Below are 22,465 nucleotides of genomic sequence, written 5' to 3'. Positions count from 1 at the left end.
CGCGCAAGCTCAGCAGCCATGGCTCACGGCCCCAGCCGCTCCGCGGCATGTGGGATCCTCCCGGACCGGGGCACGAACCCGTGTCCCCTGCATCGGCAGGCGGACTCCCAACCACTGCGCCACCAGGGAAGCCCAGGATTCTGGTCTTTAAAAGAAGTTCAAAGCAATTGATTGATTGGGTCATTCATTCACTCATTCAAGCAAAATGTGTTGAGTATTTGTGCCAGGCCCTTTGCCTAGGTGGAAGATACACTGGTGAATAAATTAGACTTGGAAAAAATTCTCAGGGATCTTATAAGCAATGAGGATAAAAAATATCGAGCCAATGGTTTTAAGGACATTGTTCCTGACAACCATGAACCCTGAACTGGTATAGTTCATCTGACCACACCCTCAGGATCCATCTCATCCAGTTCATGGTGTTGGCTCTGATATTCCTGTACTTGTGTTGACAGCTCTAATGTCTGCAGTCTGGTACTTGGGCAACCTAGGATGCTCCTGTGTCTGCCAATGATGCTCTACAGGATAGAACATATGATTTTCCAGAAGTAAGATTAGTCTTCTTAGTTAGGACTCTAAACCCAAGAAGTCAGAACAATTTTCTATAATCACAAGTATTCCTCAGGGACATCAAGAGATGTCTCTTTGTACAGACAGGGAGTCAGAAAGAAGTGACTGGTGATGGTGGTGACACCAGGGCTCAGGGAAGTAGACTGTGTTCTCTAATCCACATGGGCAGTCTGAGACCTTTGCCCTTCCATATTCAACAACATACACATTCTAGGAGCAGAGACAGGCGGTACAGGAGTAGGAAGGGTAAATGCACTAAAAAGAAAAAAGAAATCTAAGTTCAGGCAAATGGGTACTGAGTTCAAAGCAGTAAGCATAGAAAAGGAACCCACAGCAGAAAAGTGCGTGCAGGTTCTGGAGGAAAACTGTAGAGGGAAAGAGACATCGACCAAAAGTAGAGCAAACTGCACTGGAGGAATAACCTCCATAAAGAGGATGGAAGCAAGAGGAAGAGGCAGGTTTAGGAGACACAGAGAGGGCAGCACAGCCCTGACAGAAACAGTGGCTAATAAATACTACCCTAATGCAGAAGAAGACTGTAGGGTCCTCCATACGTCCAAAAAAAGGGAAGATGGGCGATGCTGTGTGAGAGCTGCACTAAAATACAGACTGAGGTAGCCCTGCACCCTCCAAGCAAGAGGATAATGGTCAGCCTTATAGGTTAAGAAGGATTGACCATCATTGCTTGACCATCCAGCAACTGCTTCTCTTTTCTAACAGCACCCAGGGTTTGTTTTAGGGGAGTTACAGTTCCCTCATTTTGTGCAGACTTGGTGGGACCACGGACGGGTGCCCTGTCTTCTCATAGTTTCCTGAAGGCACCTTCCATCTGATCCTGGCTTTTCCTGCCAAAGTGGATTCAATAAGGGGATCTGTGGCCTGAGCTTGGCCAGTGGGATGTGCTCTCCTGGGCTCTCAAACTGGAGCAGAATGACAGACGGACAGAAGACATAGTTGGAATTCATTTCTTCCCATAGAGGAGAACTCACCATTACTCTGTGACTGTCATGCTGCCCACACTCCATGTTTAGCCTCCTCTCAATTTTGTAAGCTCCCCAGTAACTGCTAATAAGTATTCTCTTTGCTTAATATAGGGGGAAAATTGGTTTCTGTTGCTTGCAACCAATGATCCCTAATTCGTCTACAAATTTGAGACTGTCCCTGTAATTAACTGCAATGTTTCATTTCACTCCTTTGTAAATTGGGTTGATAGTCATACAGGAAGGATAATTACTTTGTTCTCATGTAATTCCTTTTGATGTTATGGATCTCCATTAAGAGGCCATGTTTGGGTCAATGAGAAACTCTCTCTACCTCCCAGAAAGGCAAGACAAGGGCTATTACACCACATATGCTCTGAAAAGGAGCCATTCATTACACAGAAATAAGGAAAATTAGGGACACTTTCACTGAAACACTACTCAGCTTATATATATATATATATATATATATATATATATATACCAAATACAGATATTTTCCAAAGGCCAATGGTATGAAAAGTAAAAACTATGAAAAGTAAAAAATTTTCACCATGTTCCCATATTCGTATATATATACACACACACAAACCAAATACAGATATTTTCCAAAGGCCAATGGTATGAAAAGTAAAAACTATGAAAAGTAAAAAATTTTCACCATGTTCCCATATTCGTAAGAGTCTGTCCCAAATGTAATTGTCTTAAGACAGATACAGGTTTCGGGAGAAATCTAGCAATGAGTATGAGGGTTTAAGAAAACTCAAGAAGCTTGAGTGAACTGGGGAACAGATGCATGTAGAGAGAATTTCTTGCAAATACCAGGAGTGCCTGCAAGAAAGGGACCTTAATTTTTTTCCCCAGCTGGATACCTGCTGATGCAGCAAACTTGGTGGCTATCTGAGGGACATCCGTAAGCACAAGGGCAAAACAGAATTAGGGAAAGATGTGGGGCAGGTTGGGAGTGGGGGAAACGGAGGAAGGACTTTCAGTCCTACCATCTGGCACAGGAAGCATGAGTGAGTTGACCGGCACTGACGTAGTTCCAGCAGAAAGAGCCGGGCTTGAGCCGGTTTGCCGGTGCATCCCTAGAGGGTCACCTGCATGGCCTGTGGGAGGTATTGTTGGAACAGACACCAGGGAGGAAGCTGAAATAGGTTTTGTTGAAAATGTGTAACAGGGAAGAGCCAAATCTGTCTACATGTTGGATCTGTTTCTTTTACTTTACCCTTTGCTTCCCATTGCTTTTGTTCACTAAAAGGATACGGTCTATACATAATGGCCTGCCTTGGGGAACCCTGCCCCTCTGCCTGAATGCTAAACCAAAGTGCCTTTGCTCAGGAAAGCATCCTAAGGCTGTCCACCTGTGTGTGGATGGTTGCAAGAAGGAAGAAATTAACACTTGCCCTCGCCGGAGGCTGGCCATTCCTGGGGATATTTGCAGAAATTATGGCCTTTTTACTTTACTTCCTCATCTCCTCCCCCTTTCTGTGCTATAAAAGAAACTGGCATCCAAACCCAGATAAGATGGTTTTTCGGAGATACTAGTCTGCCATCTTCTCAGTCTGCTGGCTTTCCAAATAAAGGCGTATTTCTTCCCTCAACACCTCGTCTCCGATTCATTGGCCTGACCTGCGGCTGGACTCGGTAGCAAATGGATTTTCCACAGGGAGAAACTGAGGCACTAGGAGGCCGTCGCATGTCTGTTTAAAGTATATTGATACTTGTGCATCAGGAAAAAAGTTAGGACTAGAATACGCACCACAGAGAAACAAGACAAGTTGCAACAATCAGAAGCAAGAGGAATACAATTGCACTTTTGAATTGGAGAGCAAGGACCCTGTATCTCTTCCTTCCTGCCCCAAAGGCATACAAAGTCCTCCCTTTCCATTCATTCCAAGACAAAAGAAGGCTGTGGTGGGGGGATGAGAACAGCCGCCTCTCCTCTTCAGGCCCTGGAGTTGCAAGTCTGATTAGTAAAAAAGAAGAAGGAATTTTCAAAGAATCATGTTGCTTTAGAAAGAGAAAACAGGGCTTCCCTGGTGGCGCCGTGGTTAAGAATCCCCCTGCCAATGCAGGGGACACAGGTTCGAGCCCTGGTCTGGGAAGATCCCACATGCCACAGAGCAGCTAAGCCCGTGCGCCACAACTAATGAGCCCGCACGTCCGGAGCCTGCGCGCCTAGAGCCCGTGCACCACAACGAAGAGTAGCCCCCCGCTCGCCGCAGCTAGAGAAAGCCCGCAGCTGCTTCGCTGCTGCAGTAAAGACCCAATGCAGCCAAAGATAAAAAAATAAAATAAATTTTAAAAAATAAAAAGAGAAAATAACAGGCATGAATTCCAATTAAGACTATGCTAATAGCCAGAAAGTTGAAAAATCTGCTTAAGATGTTATTAAGGGATGGGGAAAAATAGGCAACCCAGCACAGCTGGGGGCAGTGAGTGAAGAAAAAGAAAACAATTTTATGTTTATACCCCACTGAGCTGAGACTGTTCCATAAGCTGGTGACAGTGCTCAATAAAAATGTTAAATAAAGACACACGATTTAGAGTCTCAAGTGTGAATACAACTGGATAATTTTTAGAACTTTAAACACTTCCATACATACTGTGGAGCCTATGTAGTCACTTAGAGATAATTCATCAACGGCTAGTATTTTAATACTCCACGTTATGGCTATATTCCAAGTGAAAGCTGTGGACTTAAGTTTTGCTTGGGATAAAGTCTTTTTAATCCACTGGAAGAGCTTGCAATCCTTGGAATATGTGTTTGCTTAGAAAATAGTTTACCAGGCAAATAACCCCTCTTTGATGGCACCTTTTTTGAAAATGCAGTTATATGGCTTGGGTGCCACATAATGGAGACACAACTTCATTACATTTTGGAGTCTATAAAAATGTGAAGGTTGGAATTTGGGGGGGAGTTTACAGCAAGCTTTTACCCGCTAATTAGGTATTGAGTAAAATGTGTTTCTTCTAAGTTCCTGCCTATGTGGATTTATTGTTCTTCATGTGGAGAAAACAAGCTAATTGATAATGTTGAAACTTTGGTAAGTTTTACATGTTCATTCAAAAACATTTGTTAAGCCCCTACAAGAGTATATTTTAACCAGGAATAATTTATCTCACCAGGAGACACTGGCAATGTCTGAAGACATTTTTAATTGGCACAACTTGGGGAAGGGGTGCTACTGGCATCCAGTGAGTTGAGGGCAGGGATGCTGCTACACATCCTACAACACAAAGGATGCCTTCCCTGGACAAAGAACTTTCCATACTGTGGTTGAGAAACTCCCCCCGCCCCACCCCAACAGGTGATGCCAAGATGAATAAGACCCTGCCCTCAAGGGGCTCACAATCAAGATAGAATTTTGAAATCACATCTACCCTGTGGAACTGACAGAGAATCATAGTGGCTATTTCTACCAGTTCCAAATATAGGATGTGTGAAGGACATCTCCCATTCCCAGCTGTTCACCATTTTCTCCTGTTGCCTTTGGAGATGATACTGTAGAAAACATTCAAATAAAGAAGGGGAAGACAAGGTCACTTTTTATTGGCTCTGCGATGACTGTGCTTTGATGGTGGTTTTATCCAAACATTTATCATATGTTGGAGACCGTTAAAACAGGCAGCTTGTCAATGTCCTCATGAGTGAAGTGTCATGAGTTCGGAAAGTAGAAGTCTAGGTGTCTCAGTAAACTGAAGAGCATGCAGCACACCTCCTGGGTATTTCCATGTGATTAATTACCAAATGTTTATTGAGCAACTATAATGTGCAGGGCAGTTTGGGGGGGGGCGTGGAATAAAGGCACTTAAAAGATAAGGGAAGGGAGTGACACTGTAGTGAGAATCAGGGTCTGGGTAAAAGAAGGGGGAGGAGAGATTCCAGTTGAGTAAATCAGGAAAGGATGGTGGCAGGACTTTGCAATCTTTCAGGGTGGAAAGGATTTAAGGTTGAGTGGCAGGACACCTAAGGAAAAGGAAACTACATGGACCAAAGCACATGGCAAGTCACGCATGACACATGAAAAGAAATATAGTTCAGTTATGGATTGAGAAAGGGGCTAACCAGGGAATATGAAGCTGGAGAAGGCAGAGTCTTGAATGACAGATGCAGACACTCTTCTGCATTGTGGATGTCTGCACAGGAGGCATGGATGTGAACCTGGGCTGTATGCATCCTTGCCCATCTGAGAGCAGCAAGCATCACCTCTCCCAAAAAGTTTTCTTGGTTCCACTGTGAGGAAGAAACCACCACCCCCCCACCCCTCAACTCCGGCCTTGGCTAGAAGTCAATGACTAAGGACTCTGACATGGGAGGATAACCCTCATATTCTCCAGTTCCCTTAAACAGGTAGCTTTCAGCAGGATCAAGACCAACTCTCAAGATATGGGATTTCCACAGTGTTACAGGTGCATATCATTAGAGTTTAGAAGGTCCTAAATAATAAAACAAAAAAAAGTGTTTCAAGTAGCCCTAACAAGGCAGAGGATAGGTAGAAATGTCAGAGGATAGGTAGAAATGTGACAACCGATAATCTACCAAGTTACATGTCCATATCTTGAATATGAACGTATCTTGAATATGCATCCATGTATTCCAAAGGCTGATGATATAGGTATGAAAGATAACCAAAATATATTAAGTAGGGGGAAAAGCACTGCATTGCATGCATAGCATGCATTATCACAGGTGGGGAACAGGAACGGGTATACACAAATATATCTTAGGATACATCTACACTCTCTCTGGAAGGGACAAAAGAAACAGATTGAGAGTAATTGCTGCCAGGGATGGGACATGAGGGGCCAGAGATCCTGGGTAGAAAGACTTACTTTTCCCTACATACCATTTATAAATTTTGAATTTTTAAAATATTTTAACATATTCAATAATAAATACATTAATTTAAAAAGAAAGGGTACCGGTACAAAAAGTACTGGATAAATTAGTCAAACTGCTTTGGGAGCCAATGTAAACTAACGTTTAAAAGCACAGATTTAAGTTGGTTTTCTGGATTTGAATTTGTCTTCTGTCAATGGACGGGGCAATTTATTTAACTCTGTGAGATGATGTCTTTTATGTGCAATGGGAGATAGTAATAATTCTTATCCCATAGGGTATTTTATTTAATATTAAATGAAATATTGTGTGTGAAGCATCTACCCCATGGCTAGAACAGAAGTATTACTGTAGCACCAGCAACCACATTCTAAAGTAATGTGGTGTGACTGGTGTATACACTGGTATAACCTCTTGGCTGGTGACTCAACTGAGATAAATTACAACAGAACCTTTCACAGCAGTAGCGAATGTGCTTGGTATAATGCCCCTCCCATGCAAAGAAAAGAAATGGTCCCACTGGTCCTAACCATAATGATTGGAACCCAATGTTTAATTACTCAATGGTCAGTGGCAGAAACATTGGGGCAAGGGCCCTTCCTTTTCTTAATGTGGGAATTAATTCACTGATCATCATGAAATTAGATTCTTCACTCAAACTTCCTGCCAGAAGCTTCATTTCTGTGAGGGGGCTTCTAAGTGATCTTTTGTAGGAAATACTAAGTTGCTAGGATAAATAGAGTATGTCCAAAGGAAGCTCTGGTCTCTACTTCCAAGATAATATTTCATACAGTTTTCACCTAAGAAGAAACAGTAAAGAGTGAGACAAAGAGAGAGAAGAACATGCTTTGAAGGCTCTGATGTGAAGGATGGGTGTGATGAGATGAGGTGAGGTGCGTATTCATTCACGTTCATGTCAAGTAAATGTCATGTGCTCACTTCGTCTTCTTATCCCATTGCACTTCCAAGGGATGAACATTTGGTTACTTTAGTGATGAAAATGGCACCTCCAACTGTTTAATTCCATTTTTTCGAACCTCAAAGTCAGAGGTCTTGGCGTCATCTTTACCTGATTTTCAGTCTCTGCATTCAGCCACCACTAACCCCACTGATTCTTTCTCCCCTTCCTCTATTCCTCCCTCTCTTTCTTTCTTCTCCCTCTTTCATTTCTTCATCAGTGGACACAGGTGTTTCATGTTAAACATGAATTTCCTCAAGACCCTCCCTTTCTCACTTAAGTACAAACATCTTTAATTGACTTTCAAGATACCTTTAAGGGTATCTTTCAAGATACCTTTTCTTAGGTACTTTTGTGGCAGTCTGGTTATTTAACCTTAGTGAAATATTAAATGGTTATTAATATTAACCTGCTTATTTAATCCCCAGACAAGTTATGATTTTTGAATAGGTAACATTTAACTTGATAAGCCACCCCACATCTTCCCATCAGCTAAATTAATAAAAACAGCTTCATCCAGAATTAGTCTCCTTAAGCCAAGCTGAGGCACATTTTGCAGTCTTTTAACTGTCTTATTTCATTGACTGAAGTTGATGTTTTCATAAATATTCTTTTTCCAAAATCCTCCAAATACGATGGAATTATGCATTTCCTGATGAATGGCCAGCCTGGGTCAAAATTAATCCAAGATGGGAAGGTGGTTCATCATCAATATTTTAACAAATATCATCTCTGGAAACATGGTATTGCCTCCCATCACTTCTGGATTAATAACACTTTCCTTTATGATCTCTTCATTGGGGGCAGGGCAAGGTTTATCTGCTTGGGAGACATATAAAACGTTCATCCTCATTTTTCAGACACACACACTGCAGGTCCCCCCAGCACCATTAAAATGTGCTGCATAATCTTTGGAAACTGATTCAAAGAAAACAGATGCCAGTTTTTCCAGATGCAAGGGCATTTTTACGCTGCCGAATCTCCTTCCACTTTTATCAGAAAACAAATATTTGGCTTTGTAGAAGCTGGTCGATAACCTCGGAGAGAACGTGAGGGCTGAACTCTTAATTCCCGGGCTTAGATGTCCAGGAGCCCTGCAAAGGGACCATTCTCCTTCCAGTAACTCTAATTCAAGACTAAAACACAGGATGAAAATGGACGAGTGATAAGGATTTCATTTCCAAGTTTCAAGCCTAAGCCCTCCACTTTCAGAAAACAGGAGGATTCCTAACTATTTAGCTTTAAGGATAATAATTTTCAAGGAGATAAAGATGACTGATTTTTAAGGGAGCATATCTAAATTCAAGTTTCAAAAACTGGGATACATTTGTGTGCGTGTATGTGTGTGCACGCGCACGCACGAGGTTTATCCAAAGAAGGCTATGATCAGCCAGAAAGTTTCCAGCTTAGCCCACAAGTCCCTCCTGGAAACACAATATGACCTTAACATGCATGATTGATGGTGTTATAGGTAAAGAAGACAGAAAGAAAGGAAAAGGAAGGGAGGGAGGGATACAAGGAAAAGTTTAATTAAAATTAAACTAGGAGGAGAAATGTAATTAAACTGGAATGTCTGAAAGACATGTCTTGGGCTTTAAAAATTAACATATCCATTCTTAAAAATGTACATATACCTTTTCTTTGACCAAAAAGTGACACTAACACAGCCTTTTAAGTTTTCCTGTCATGATTTCTACTTGCTATAATTTTACCAATACTCCATCGTTAGATATTTTTGTCTACATTTATTCACAATTATTGAAAAATACCATACTGAACATCTAGTATACCTATGTTTCCCATCTGCCTGATTGTTGCCTTAAAATAAGTCTCTATTCCTGGAAGTGACATTACTAGATTAAAGGATCTAAACATGGTGAAAAGATTTTGATACAAATTGACAAATCATCCTTCCAAAAATGTATGCCAATTGACACCTCTTTAGAATTACTGTTCCCCTACACTCTTATTAACCCTGGGTAATGTAATTACCCACAGTTACTTTATAGAGATTTAAATTTTTTTTTTTCTGTGCAGTATCTGCCTGATTTCTGTTGATAATAGGATTCCAATTTCCTTTGGGGGAATTTCCTCTGCCCCACTGGACACAGGTTGGTGGGAGTGTTAATCAGATGTCTCCGTCTTCCTGAATCAAAGGGCAGGCAGTTGACCCAATCTAGGTCACTCAGAGGCTGAAAACTGATGGAGTTCACCCATCCCTCTGATGGTGTCAGGAGCGAACTCGGCAGGGTTCCTGCCGCTGAGGCCCTTGGAACTGCCCTGGTTCCTGCCCTTTTCAAGCCTGGTCACCACTCTTCCCTTCAATCCACAGGGGTCCGTATATCTTTTCTACTTAAGTGACCCAAGCCACTTTTTCTTGCTTATAACCAAATAGTCCTACTGATACAGCAGTTAGGTTGAGTAATTCCATTTTAGAATGTTTACCAAGTGTCCACAGACTGTGTGTCAACTGATATAATAAATCAGATTTTAAAAAAAATATTTAGTACTTGGTAGCCTACAAAGTATCCCTTAATACAGAATCTCATTACAAACCTGGAAGGAAGGTGGACAAACGTGAGATCCTCACAAGGATTCGTCAGTTCCATAAAAAAATCCATTCTCTAAATCTGCAATTTAACAACCTACAGTTCAATAATATCAGAACCCTTGGATCAACATCGTGTTAAAATCTTCATACATCACCACTTTAAGGAATACGCTCCACCAGAACTTGGGAAGCTTTTAATTCAGCAAAGTTGTCTGCATACACCATAAGTATTCTGCAAATGAAGTAAATCACTGAACATGGCTGGTCTCCGGTCACAGAATAAGAAACCCTAGCAAGGGAAGAGTGGAAACACAAATGGCTTCTTAATATTTATTCCTGTTCCTCTCACACAACGAAGCAAGACTGGTAAGTTTACTATCATTCCTACTGATCCCAGGCAGAGCCTCAATCCTTAGAGCAGGTGATTAAAAGGATAAGTTCAAATCCACAGGGCGGGCATATGTTAGTTAGTTGGCTGAGTATGGGCAAATCCTTTAACCCTTCTACGCCTCAGTCTTTTCAAAGCGGTAATAACAAAGCCCCGTGGAGATTAAATGAGAAACGTATACGGGGTTGCTAATATAGAGTGAGGCACAAAATGGGTGGTGGGTAATTGGTAGTTCTTGCAGAATCTTCATCAGAAAGGAATGTTTTCTGGGTTTTTAGGAGCTGGGGGCCCTGCATGGAAGGCTGGGCTGACTCCACTGTATAGAATTTCCTCTCACAAAGACAGCTGGTGGTAACTAATATCATGACAATCTGATGCAATAGTGCTGCTGGTCTAGCCTCATCTGACCCTGTCTGGCCCACAAAGAATCCCCATATATATTGTCATTTGATCTTCATTCAACCCGGTGTGCCAGGCAGGGTGGGTATTATCAATCCCATTTGAGGGATCAATGACACTGACGGTGCCCTCCCATTTTGACTTGCACAGGCATCTGGCTGGTTTGGCAAATCAAGTTTTCCACTTTATACCTGCATAGGGTGTGCAGCAGCTTCTCACTGAGAAGGGAGAAAGTAGGGAGACTAAGGCATCTATCTTCTCACAGTCCTTGAGATCCCACTGAGAAAAGAGTTTCCCCTTCATTTTCCGGCTTAGACCTCTAGGAGATAAGCCAGGGACAAAATATGTAAGAGGTTGAACTCTGGCCAAATGGCATCCCTGCTTTTGCTGGCTTCAGGGAAGAAGGAGGCACAACTTCTGCTAATTCTGCAAACTGTATAAATGCAAACTCTACACACACACACAGATGTGTGTGTGTCTGTGTGTGTGTGTATATATATATATATATATATATATATACACACACACACATATGCACATGTATATACATACCTATAGGATATACAGACTCCAAAGGGCAGGGGTTCTGGGCAACTCGAGGCAAGGCTAGGGCAGCATCAATAAGACCCAAGAACTAGAGGCAATGGAATTGGGTTGAATTCCATCTCCCTGATGAATGGGCCCAGGAGGTATGAACATTTTTAAGCAGAAGCAAAGTAGTGAATGGAGCATAATTTTTAATTTGAATCAGGTCTCTGGGACCCTGAGAAAACTGTCTAAAATCACTGAGCCTCAGTGCTCCCATCTATAAAATGGAAACAAATTAATTTAAATAACACAGGTAATCACCTGGTCCATTGCTAGTTCTCTTTTCCTTTCCTAGTGACTCCCCTGTTGACACCCACTTAAGGCTTGAGACTGAACAGTGAATCTATCAGCTGTCCCTTTCCCCAGATATATTATCTGCAATGAATTTTTTTTTCTCTGTCCTCCTGAAGTCAGATAAAGACCTTACTTAACCACCATTTCCTTCTAAAACTATGCATGGCATTTGGACCAGACAGCCCTCAATTTAATCAAGACACAACAAGTACCAACCATATGGCTGGCTATCAATCTCATTTTCTCAGACATCCTAACAGACAAGTCCATATTTTCATCCACTGCAGGAACAGCAAAATTCCGGGGAAGAAAAGAGACTATAGGAATATTTACAATTTGAATTGGTTCAACAAACACAAAAATGAACTCACCAAAACCAGTGAGGCATCAAGACCATCATTTCAACCTGGTGGGTCTCATTTCTTCTAAACGCAAAACGGTCATCATCACCATTATCATCACCATCATCATCAATGTTAGGGCCCAAGACCCCATAAGGAAATGTATTTCTTACACAATCCATGGTCATGTACTTTAAAAAAATTAGAAAATCAAGCAGTAACCAATGAAGACAAGCTAAAATTTTAGTACTTGAAAAAAAGATCCTGGGCGTAAAGGGATGTGGCAGAAGATGGGGAGGATAATTTGAAAGTCAAGTCCATTATGGGCGAAGATGGGCTTTGGAGTCAATGGGGAACAAGAAAGTGGCTGTTTTATTTCAGCAACAGAGCCCTGTTTGGGGAATTTTAAGAGTCACAAGTATTAAAGGCCCGGGCAAAGCACTCTCTGAAACACAAAGCATTTCTAAATTCTCCTTGAACATAAATCCTCAAACCCCCTCCTACTTCAGCAGTGCCGCCAAAAAGAAGCCCGTCAGGAGAAGGGAGATGCTGGTGTCAGAAATGAGAGCTCTCCACTTCTTTGTCCGGCTGGGAAGGAGAAAAAGAGGTTTTAGGGAGTAATTAAGTGTCATGCATAAGATTAACTGACAACCCTCCAGTTTTGCCCTAAACACAGATGTATTGGGATCAGGACACATCCCCTCCTACTTCAGCAGTGGAGGCATAAGAGTAAATGCCGCCAAAAAGAAGCCCGTCAGGAGAGGGGAGATGCTGGTGTCAGAAATGAGAGCTCTCCACTTCTTTGTCCAGCTGGGAAGGAGAAAAAGAGGCTTTAGGGAGTAATTAAGTGTCATGCATAAGATTAAGTGACAACCCTCCAGTTTTGCCCTAAACACAGATGTATTGGGATCAGGACACAACCTTGAATACTAAAGGTGAAGGGAGAACAGTTATTTCTGGATGGGAGCAAACTGAATATGCAGAATTGTGGGCGATGTCAAAATGCATGCAGTGGAGCTGGGGAACGCCATATATGATCACGCCCTGCCGTAAAGTGGTTTGTCAGAAACTAGCCAAGGACTTAAATTAGGAACCGGCTTGTGCTGGGAAGTTTCTTGCTAACAAGTGGTCCACAATGAGCCGGTAATCCTGTCACAAAAGTTTGGTTTGGACACATGTCTGCACATTTCCGTATTGCTATTTGGATAAAGAGGCTAAAAGGAAAATTCATAATGTCAGTATCTGTATCAGTAGGAGATGATGCTTACAGCTCCAGATGAAGCCTGGTCCTCTATCTCTGACCCCAGAGTGTGTTTTGTAGGGGGAAAGAGGGTAGTTTTCACTAGGAGATCTCAATATGCAAAGATCAGGGTTCTTTCCCAAATACAGCATCCCCATAATAATCCATCGTCTGCCTGTCCTCCTAATGGTTACACAATTTTCTGCTACTGCAAAGTTGTCTGTTAGATATAGGGGGAATTACTAAATATAATACTAAAAAAATGCATTTTTAATCTAAATTATCTAAATCCAGGGGATGAAAATGGAGAATAGGAAAGAGGGTAGTTTTCACTAGGAGATCTCAATATGCAAAGGTCAGGGTTCTTTCCCAAATACAGCATCCCCATAATAATCCATCGTCTGCCTGTCCTCCTATGGTTACACAATTTTCTGCTACTGCAAAGTTCTCTGTTAGATATAGGGGGAATTACTAAATATAATACTAAAAAATGCATTTTTAATCTAAATTATCTAAATCCAGGGGATGAAAATGGAGAATATAAGATTTTTCATTTTACTCCCAAATGATTGGTGGTGAGTGATCAAAATCGTTACAATAAATTGTAACGATTGTCTTCCAGTGCCTGTTTTTAGTGAAAAGGTGCCTTTTTCAATTCCATGAAAGTGTTGGATTTAAGTCACCGTGCAAAGTGTTTAGGTTATAAAAATGAATAAGCCACATACTTGAGAATCTCTTACTCTGAAACCACAGACATTTTTAAACACTTACATACAAAATAATCATAATAACAACACAGCAGCAGGTACCATTTGTTGAGCACTGTTAAGTGTTTTACAATCACCATTTTTTAATCTTCACAACTATATGAGGCCGGTCTGAAGCTTATGTCTGTTTTAAAGATGAGGAAACTGAGGCTTGGGCAGGTTACTGCCCCTTACCTAAAGTCACCCACTTAGTATCAGGCAGAGCTGAAATTTGAAGCCAGGAAGTTTAAATACACTACTCAGCTGTTCCTGTAGATGTATATACATAACTCTCATTCCATAAACTCATTTTATTTGGGAGAATCAAGGAACATTTTGCAGAGCTGCCATTTGAGCTAGGTATTAAAAGATAGAGCAGAATTTGTCCAGTTAGAGATTAGGATGGGTGGCGGCCTTCGAGTGGCTGGAGGAGGTATTCCAGATAAAGAAAATAGTAGATTCGGGAATTCCCTGGCGGTCCAGTGGTTAGGACTCCGCGCTTTCACTGCCGAGGGCACGGTTTCAATCCCTGGTCAGGGAACTAAGATCCTGCAAGCCATGCATGGCCCAAAGAAAAAAAAGAAAAGAAAAGAAAAGAAAACAGTAGATGCAAGTATACTGAAGACAATGCTAGCTCAGTATTATGACTTCGTGATTTATAATAAGAAATATGTATTTAGTCTTCCACCTGTTCCTGGCACAGAGCTCCTAAAACACTTGGAATTTCCTGTGATAAGAGCCAATAAAGGTATCTTTTATTATGTTAGTGAGGTGACTTTTGGAAAGCCCTTAGGCAATCTAAGGATGGGGGCTTGTTGCCAGGGGAATAAACCACGCATGCAGTTAGAGGGTTAGAACTTGCAGTACCCCAACCTCCAACCTCCAGAGAGGGAAGAGGGGCTGGAGGTTGATACAAATGCCACTGACCAATGATTTAATCAATTCTGACTGTCATGTACTGGGTTGGCCAAAAAGTTCATTCGGGTTTTTGTACCATGTTATGGAAAGAACTGAACGAAATATTTGGCCAACCCAATAATAAGCCTCCATAAAAAACCAAAAGGACAACGTTCAGAGAGCTTCCTGGTTGTTGAATACGTGGAGACCTGGGGAGAGTGGCACCTAGGGAGGGCATGGAAGCTCCGGATGCTTCCCCACACCTTGCCTTGTGTCTCTCTTCCAGCTGGCTCTTCCTGAGTTATATCCCTCTACAATAAAGCAGTGATCTAGTAAGTAAAATGTTTCCCTGAGTTCTGTGAGCTGCTCTAGCAAATTAACCAAGGTCACAGGAACCTGTGACTTATAGCCAGTTAGTCAGAAGCACAGGTGACAAACCTGGACTTGAGATGGGTGTCTGAAGTCTGTGTGGTGGGGGGATGGTCTGTGGGACTGAGCCCTTCACCTGTGGAATCTGATGCTGTCTCCAGGTGCACAGTGTCAGAACTGAGTTGAATTCTGGACACTCGGCTGGCGTCCCAGAATCGCTTGATGGTGTGTGGGAAGCACCGTCCCCCCCAATACACACACACACATTGGAATTGGGTCCACGAACCCAAAAATAAGTATAGTAGAGGCATGGAATAAAGTGGGAACAGAGGAGGGTTTCCAGAAATGGGATGAGAAGGCATGCAGATTGAGACAATGTGGTCTCGAGTCTGTAGGCATGGGAAATCAAAGATATATTTTGATCAAGAAAAAAGCTCTGTTGGGAGAAAACTACCCTTTCTAAGCAGAGTTTCCTAAGTGGCTGGTCTCAAGGGTGACTTGGGAACAATGTAGACGGCCGTTGGCTGTGAGCGGAAGAAGATTGATAACCTCTCAGTCTGTCTTAGACTCCAAGGAAAGAAGGCCCAGGACCAAAATGGGAGGACTCCAAATCTCAGCTGCTTCTGTTAGTTTTTGTTGTTGTTGTTGTTGTTCTACTTTATATTACAGTTGATTTACAGTGTTGTGTTAGTTTCAGGTGTACAGCAAAGTGATTCATTTCCATATACATATATCCATTCCTTTTCAGATTCTTTTCCCATATAGATTATCACAGAATATTGAGTAGTGTTCCCTGTGCTATATAGTAGGCCCTTGTTGATTATCTATTTATATATAGTAGTGTGTATTTGTTCATCTCAAACTCCTAATTTATCCCTTCCCCCCCATGTTTCCACTTTGGTAACCATAAGTTTGTTTCGGTTTTGATGTCGTACTTTTCCGGGAATTCCTGAAGCTTGTTTGAGAGAAAAGGGGCATCGGCACTGTGCCAGAGGAAGACAGTCCAACAGCTGAGTACACAAGGGATTGGTAGGGAGAGAAAGAGGAAAGACAAGTAAGCCCTCTATGCCTCAGCATCCTTGTCTTTAAAATGAGGATGATGAAATGATTCATGTCATACAACCCTGAAAAGGATTATAGGAGAGAAAGAATACAAGTTTTGGCCAGGGTGCCTATCACATAGCAAACCATTAATACATGCTCACTTCTTCCTTCCTTCCTCCCTCTTTCTCTCCCTCTCTCTCCTTCCTTCCTTCCTCCCTTCTTTTATAAATTATTGGTGGCTGTGCTAAAGACGTCCTCCTGTTACCGCTACTACTGCTACTTTGTTGTTCTTCCTTGTCATCTTCTTGACCCCCTCGTCTTCCTCCTTTTTATAATCATAGTTACAGTAATATAATAATGATAAGCATTCTTACCACTGATGCTGCTGTTATTGTCGGTAGGAATTGCAGATCTACAGAGGAAGGGAGAGCCTTGAGCAACACTTGAAGGAGAGACACACAGTGTGTGGTGTCCGATGAGAGGCAGACCATACACAGACACAGGGATGGGTAGGCACATTGAGGGCTCCACTGGGAACGCACCCATGCACGGGTGCCTGCACTCCCCACTGCTAAAGCACATTTGTAACCATCACTGGGACAAAAATAAAAGATAGTGAACTAGGTGGCTGCTTCTAAATGGAAAATTATTGAGTTGAGCTAAAGCTGATCTCAGCAGGGGACCAAACCTGCTGTTTGAAGGAGTGCAGGATGAATAGGAGCCAGAAAAGGAAAGGCAATTGATTGTCCTTCAACCCTCTGAAGGAGGGACGCTGCTAAACCTCCACACTGAACTCCGGGGGTTCACTGTGGAGGTCAACGTCAGAGGTCAACGTCAGATGAATATGGTAAGATGAAGCAGAAAGAGAATGACAACGTGGGTGTCATGAATGGCATCCTTAACATCTTTTTAAGCAAACAGAATCCCCAAAGGATGGAGGGTGTGGCTTTGGCCAAGTTCAGAATCAGAAAGAGCACTGGCTGGAAACACGACCCTGGGGGCTGATTATTTCTGGGTTCACCTAATCACAGTGAGGATCACTCTGGAAGACTAATGACTATGGGCTTAAAAAACAACATGGTCTATTCCTTGAGGTGTTGCTTCCCTATAAGAAGGGAATTTTCCTGCCCTGCAGTCAGAACTATCTGTCCAAGGTAAATAGAGGCAATTGGCAAAGTTCACCAGGTCTGTTACTGGATCTACTCCATCTCTATTCTCCCTACTTTCATTTTTCCCAGCAGTCCTTGTTTTCCATTCTGGGATCTCTTTGGGCCTGACTCCCCCTCAAGTGCTGGTATTAGATTGTGTGAACTATTCTAGGTCCATGGGACCATTTCATTCTCTTGCCCTCATTGACTGGTTCTCCTTTGTTCATGGAAATAAATGGTGGAGTCACTGTCTTGGAAATTCTACCCAGAGTGATGGGGCAAACGTGTTACCTCTTTCCATGAAAATTTCCCATGGCTAGATATGAGGCCATGAGCCCTGCTATCTGAGCACAAAGCTGGCAACCAAAGGAAGTGCAGCTGAGTGAACCCCCACCAGCAGTCCAGTCTTAATACTGGCCACCACTGCTGAGCATTTGCCATATGGCAACCACTGTGCTAAGTGCCCTATTTTCATTTTACTCATTTAATCTTACCTAACCCCCCACCCCATATAAAACGTTTTGCTCTCATTAGCTTACAGATAAGATGTCTGAGGCTTAGAGAGGTTGGCAAGGTCCCCAAGATTTCACAGCTAAGAATGGATTGGAGAGCTAGGATTTGAAGGCAGCCTAGAATGGGCTGACTCAGATTCTTCAGCACTGTGCTACCCTGACATGTGGGAAGGGACGTGGATAAAAAGAAGGGACTCATCACAAAATTTCTCTGCTCCTCCCCTCCATACCAAAACCAAATTCAGAAGCTGACTTTTTTTTTAACAGATTTTTTTGATGTGGACCATTTTTAAAGTCTTTATTGAATTTGTTACCATATTGCTTCTGTTTTATGTTGCGGTTTCTTGGCCACGAGGCATGTGGGATCTTAGTTCCCTGAATAGGGATCGAACCCACACCCTTGCATTGGAAGTCAAAGTCTTAACCACTGGACTGCCAGGGAAGTCCCAGAAGCTGAGGTTTAAATGACAAAAGATGGAAGTAAGTACTGACAAGATGCAAGGGCCGCTCGGACTTAACATTCTCCTTAGCCAGATCCTCTCATACTAAGGTCAAGATGCTCAAGACACAAGACAACGAGGGTTCTTAGAGTTTATTGGCACTGGACTAGAGAGGAGAGATCCCACAAATATCCCCATCTTCTTAGGGTAGCTCTGGAAATGGGTGCATCCCTCTCTTAGAATCAGTCATGGGTATCCATCGGGGCAGAAGGCTAAAACAGCCGCTCCTCTAAGCTCCAAAACATCCGGACTTGGTCCAGAGAGCTCCTACCATTAGGCTCTGGCTGGACTCTAAACATTCCCCATGTCTAGCCCTTCTGATCAATGACTTCCCTCTAAAGAAAAACATGCCCAGGCCATGAATGCGATGTATCCCCCATCCTACCCACTGTTTGAACTTTGAGCAACTGTGAGTGAAGTTTCTCTTTTTAAAAAAATTATAATGTATGCTTTTGTTGAAGAAATGCATGGGTGAGCACCCCTGTTCTCTTTTTCTGGTCATGAAAAGTCTTTGGAGAAGACTTGGTCATTGTGAAATGGTATACAGACAGTCCCATGGGCTTCAGGAGATGGATTTTCCTATAAAGAGCTCAGCAGACTGTCTGGTTTCCTGTAGAATCAAGATATTTTCTTTTTTATCTTTTTTTAAAATAAATGTATTTATTTATTTTATTTTTGGCTGTGTTGGGTCTTCATTGCTGCGCGCGGGCTTTCTCTAGTTGCGGCAAGCGGGGGCTGCTCTTTGTTGCGGTGCGTGGGCTTCTCATTGCGGTGGCTTCTCTTGTTGCGGAGCACAGACTCTACGCGCACGGGCTTCAGTAGTTGTGGCACATGGGCTCAGCAGTTGTGGCTCGCGGGCTTTGTTGCTCCACGGCATGGGGGATCTTCCCGGACCAGGGCTCGAACCCGCGTCCCCTGCATTGGCAGGTGGATTCTTAACCACTGCGCCACCAGGGAAGTCCCCAAGATATTTTCAATATAAGAAAATTCTGACTTCAAGTCCAGACACTTCTATAGAGAAAAGTCACTGGTGGAATTTGAATCATCGCCTTTGGACAACAGCTTATCCAAAAAAAATTATAACTGTCACGATGTCCTATGGTGTATGTCACTAATGCATTCCACTATTGCAAATTACCAACACCTCTGCCTTTAATAAAGCAAAGGTTTCTTTCTTCACCAGGGAGTCAGTAAATATTAAAATTCCCTCTTTGGTGCTCATTCTAGCCAGGACAGTTATCTCCGAGGACTTCTCACAATGGACTCGATTTGACGATAATTATTCTCAGCAATGCCAGTTAGTAGTTTCCATAGGCTCCTTGCCTCTACAGGCACGAAAACTCATTTTGATTCCAAGAGGGCCTGTTTTTAAATTCTCCCACGTCAGTTCAGTGCTTAGGAAGACAGAAGGAAAATTTCTAAGTCTTTTTTTTTTTTCTGCATAAGATGTTCTCCGTCTACCAAGAGGGACATATTTCAGCCACATGACAGACATTTAGAAAAGTGCAGGGTGAACTTTTAAAAACTTGCATACGGGAAGCCAAAGTGGAATCAGGTATACTGGCCTATCCCCCTCATCTTTTTGTGAAGCCCTCGATGGCCTGGTTCCGACAACTCCAAAGATCATACTCTTCTCTCCTTCCCTGTCTTTCTCTTTGTTGATCTTCCATGGGCTTTTCCATCAAACCATTGTAACACCAGCAGGAGTCCTGGACTTTGCCTCCACTCTCTGCTCTTGGTTGGGGAAGTCATTCTGATGCAGTCTACCTCAGTGATCCGAGATGCCTTTAACCTAAACAGTACTTTACAAAAGCCACCCCTCATCTTCATCTTGCAGCGTGTGACAGCACTTGACATGACAGTGGAGAGAAAAGCAGCACATGCCAGGGCTCAGATCACTCCCTGACTTCTATGCCCGAAATTGTTATCAGTCAGCCACCAGAGAGAGCATGTCTTGATTTTTGTTTCTTTTTCTGCACAAGTAAAGCTTTTCAAGGGTGCTGTGCTACTTAACAAATGACAGAAACCTTCAGCATCCCTGCCAGGTACTGGCAATGAATTGTTTTTCTTTTCTTTTTTTTTTAATAGGCTGGGACAAAGAAGCAGAGATTTCTCTGTGCCCAGATTTGGAGTTTCTCCAACCTTTAAACTTTATTGCCCAACAGAGTATCCAGCTGTGTTTTTGGGAGGGATTGAGACCATTAAAATTCATTTGGTACCAACTCTCCAGAGGAACACGCCAGCTTTCATCCTTACTGACTTCTGCATCATGTGAAACCCAATAGACTCCGATTTCTTAGGGAGTCAGTGAACCAATGAATGATAAGAGCGTGTTGTCATCTGTGCACGCTGTTCCTCACCTGGTCCCCTCTGTGACCAAAAGCACGAGTTTCTTAGGAAAGGGGCTTAGCCAGGTCAGCGACTCTGCATGTTGTCTAGAACAAGAGCAGACTTGCATGAGGAAACCGGCTTCTACGGCATAGCATGTGACCTTCCATGAACAAAAGCAGTTCAAATCTCAGAAACACTTCAACTTGAGCTTCCTGAAAAGCCACTTTCAGATATGCCTGCAGAATCCAATCATGGTTCCGTTATGGTTGTTCAATGCCAGCCACATGAGACAAAGGGGCTAATATAAAAACATCTTTATAATGAGAAATAGAGAATACATGCATTATCACCTTCTTTTCCTCTATGGACTCTTTTTTTTATCTAATTTTTAATTTAATTTTATTTATTTATTTATTTATTTTAGTTTTGGCTGTGTTGGGTCTTTGTTGCTGCGCGCGGGCTTTCTCTAGCTGCAGCGAGCGGGGTCTTCTCTTGGTCGCGGTGCGCGGGCTTCTCATTGCGGTGGCTTCTCTTGTTGCGGAGCACGGGCTCTAGGCTCTTGGGCTTCAGTAGTTGTGGCGCACAGGCTCAGTAGTTGTGGTGCACGGGCTTAGTTGCTCCACAGCATGTGGGATCTTCCCGGACCAGGGCTCGAACCCCTGTCCCCCTGCATTGGCAGGTGGATTCTTAACCACTGTGCCACCAGGCAAGTCCCTCTCTATGGACTCTTGCCAAGAGCTCAGGAGATGGGGAGTCAGAGTCAGAAGCTTTCCGTAACTGTGAGCATCCCTAGGAAAGCTACAACCACGCAGCTGCTTCGAGCATAGGAACAAGCATGTCCCCAACACACATGGCCAACTGTCTGAGGCTGGCTATCCCCACACCTGCCTTGGAGCAGTCTTCCATCATTCACAACATTTCTCCCTCATGATCAGCGTGATCGTCGTTCACTTCACCTTTCCTCAAATCCGGCTTCTACTAAATTTTAAATCCATTGGCTAGCCCTGAAGAAAACCTTTACCAGACCATGTGATTTTACTGGAAGATTCTCTCTGTATAAACATCTTGGAAACCTCCAAACACAAACAACATCTTTGTCATTTCTCTGGAATAAAATCAGTCCATCTTCAAGGTCAATGGTAGACTTTAAAAATCTCATCCAAAAGGATGGTGCCATTTTGAATGCCATTAAAGTAAAATCTTGTAAAATGGAAACTCTATACTCCTTTAGTAATGAGAAACGGGTCTGAGAACTGAGGCATATAAAATTAATAATATTAATGATAACAACAATAATAAGCATCTCCTCCTCCTTCTTCTTTTTCTTCTTCTCCTTCTTCTTCTTATTTTTGTTACTGTTATTATTATTATCGATAAATGTTTTCTTTTTTTTTTGTTTGTTTTTGTTTTTGTTTTTTTGCAGTACGCGGGCCTCTCACTGCTGTGGCCTCTCCCGTTGCGGAGCACAGGCTCCGGACGCGCAGGCTCAGCTGCCATGGCTCACGGGTCCAGCCGCTCCGCGGCATGCGGGATCCTCCCGGACCGGGGCACGAACCCGTATCCCCTGCATCGGCAGGCGGACTCTCAACCACTGCGCCACCAGGGAAGCCCAGATAAATGTTTTCTTTAAATTGAATCTGCAGCCTAAACTATGGCAAAAATTCATTCTATGAATCTAGGGAAAGTGTGTTACGGTTTAAAGAATGAATGAATGCAAAGGGTTATAATGACCTTGACATGTTTTAAAGATGAATAAGAGAGTA

The sequence above is a fragment of the Physeter macrocephalus genome, chromosome 14 (assembly GCF_002837175.3).
Source record: "Physeter macrocephalus isolate SW-GA chromosome 14, ASM283717v5, whole genome shotgun sequence".
Classification (NCBI taxonomy): domain Eukaryota; kingdom Metazoa; phylum Chordata; class Mammalia; order Artiodactyla; family Physeteridae; genus Physeter; species Physeter macrocephalus.
Note: the sequence above shows the minus strand (reverse complement) of the source record.